Source organism: Chlorocebus sabaeus, chromosome 23, assembly GCF_047675955.1.
Source record: "Chlorocebus sabaeus isolate Y175 chromosome 23, mChlSab1.0.hap1, whole genome shotgun sequence".
Taxonomy (NCBI): domain Eukaryota; kingdom Metazoa; phylum Chordata; class Mammalia; order Primates; family Cercopithecidae; genus Chlorocebus; species Chlorocebus sabaeus.
The window spans coordinates 59302287-59304829 of NC_132926.1; the positions used below are offsets into that span (position 1 = coordinate 59302287).

General features: G+C 41.6%; 1 pseudogene; it reads right to left on the reverse strand.

Annotated features, from left to right (window-relative positions):
* Positions 1-281: 281 nt before the first annotated feature.
* Positions 282-1501, reverse strand: LOC103244419 (arginine-fifty homeobox-like; annotated as a pseudogene).
* Between the last annotated feature and the right edge of the window lie 1042 nt (positions 1502-2543).

Consider the following 2543-nt stretch of genomic DNA (forward strand, 5'->3'; position numbering starts at 1 on the left):
GGCAGGCACTTGTAGTCCCAGCTACTCAGGAGGCTGAGGTGGGAGGATCACCTGAGCCCAGGAGGTCAAGGCTTTGGTGAGCCATGATTGTGCCACTGCATTCCAGCCTGGGTGACAGAGTGAGTCCTAGTTTTTAAAAAAATAAAGTGGATAACCCCCAAAACCACTGTCCTACTTTTAGAAACTCCAGGATAGTTTTGGGAGGGGAATTTTGGAGTCTCATTGGCCATGTAAGGGACTAGGAAGGCTTCTCAGGGAGAATTGTGGGGCTCATTGCGTAGTGCCCAGCTCTACTTGGAAATCTCTTTTTGCAACATTTCCATGGAAATCAGAGACACAGACCCAGATGTTTGGGTTAAAACGAGACAAAGGAAACAATAGTTATGTACAAGAGGCAAGAAGACCTCTTTTTAAAATGGTCCATATTTATTAGTACTCTGGTCAGAGAAATTCAAAGTCTACCGTATTGGAGGTTTTCTGGAATTCCAGGCTGTCTGTTAGACTGTAGGCTTCAAAGCTTTGGCTTGTCATACTGGGCCAGGTTTGTGTGGGAGATAGGCCTACAGCTGGACCAGCAAAGTGCTGAGAGAGAAATCCTGTCCTCCTACCTGGTACCTTGTGGGTGAGAGATACTGATACAGACAGTGGAAAGAAGAGCTGGATATCTCATTCTCATCAGGAAGATTGCACAGTTCTATGATTTGGGATATGTCATAGGCATCAGAGTACAAAGCAGGAACTGGGGCCACCAGCCTCTCCCATTGAGTATCTTGCATTTGGAAGTCACTTGTGGGACTTTCCGTGAAGGTAGAGTTCCAGGTCCAGTTGGAAGGGTCTAAGGGCTGAGGTGGAAGGGAGGTGTAGAAATCTGAAACCACAGGAGAAAAAGCATAAAGACTGGGGGGTGTTTAGGGGGAAGTGGGCACATTCTTCTTGAATGGAAGGATCTGGTTTGTTTGCTTTGCTGATTGCTGCTGCTTCAATCTGAATTGCCAGTTCCTGAACCAAGCCTTTACTGTTGACTCCAGTAGGTTGAGTTTCAAAGCTAGTTTCTCCTGAAGATTTCTATCTGGGAACATGGTCTGGCTAAACAGAGCTTCTAGCTCTTCATACTGTTGGTGGATGAATGAAGTACGTTTTTGATGCCTTCTCCATATTGCTGTAGTCCCAGCTACTCGGGAGACTGAGGTGGGAAGATCACTTGAACCTGGGAGGTTGAGGCTGCAGTGAGTGGAGACCACCAGGCCACTGCACTCCAGCTTGGATGACAGAGTGAAACTGGGACTAACTGGATCCTGTGGTGGTTCACCTTCACCTTGGAATCATTCCTGTTGATGAAAGGGTCTGGCTGGAAATTCTCTGGCTGGAAATTCTGTTCATCATGGTTTCTCAAATCTGTCATGAATTCCCTTAGACTAACCATTTTCAGTCCTGCGTGGTGTGTCTCTCGCTGGAAATGCAGTTTACTTAGTGTATCCAAAAGTTTTAAAATAACAGCCATATCCAATTCAACAATAAAAGAACAAATAACTCAATTAAACAATGGGCAAAGGTGTGAATAGACATTTCTTCTAAGAAGATACATAAATGGCCAATAAGCACATGAAAAAGATGCTCAATAAATATCATTAGTCACTAGGGAAATGCAAATCAAACCCACAAGAAGATACCACTTCACACTCACCAAGATGGCTAAAATAAAAAAGACAGACAATAACAAGTATTGGTAAGGATGTGGAAAAATTGGGATACTCATGCTTTGCTTGTGGGAATGTAAAATGATGCAACAGCTTTGGGAAACAGTTTGGCATTTCCCCCTAGAGTTAAACAGAGTTACCATTTGATCCTGCAGTCCCACTTCTGGATATATACCCAAGAGAATTGGAAACATATGTTCACACAAAAACTTGTATACTAATAACGTATACATTATATCTATACAATGGAATATCATTCAGCCATAAAAAGGAAAGAAGTATGAATACTTGATACAACAGCAATGAACCTTGAAAACATTATGCTCAGTAGACACAAATTGCCATATATTATATGATTCCACTTATATGACATTACTGAAATAGACAAATCCATAGAGACAGAAAGTAGGTTAGTGATTGCCAGGGGCTGGAGGGGAAGGGGAAACGGAGTGACTAATGGATATGAGGCTTATTTTTGAGCTGATAAAAATGTTCTGGAATTAGATAGTGATGGTTGTACAACTTTGTGAATGTACTGAATGCACCAAACTGCACATTTTAAATGGGTGAATTTTATGATATCTGGATCACTGTATATCTCAGTAAAAAATCCTTATCCAAGATGATGATAACACCTAACATTTATTAAAGGGTAGTGTAAGAAATTGTGCTACAAGTTTTATGAATTATTTAATTCTCTTAACAGTCACAGGGGTATGTGACTCTTATTATTTCTACCTTACAGAGGGGGAAACTGAGGCTTACAGAGAGTTACTAATTTGTCTACGTCACACGGGGTTTAATGCCAGACTTCAGTTTTGGTTTGATACCAGACACTATGCACTA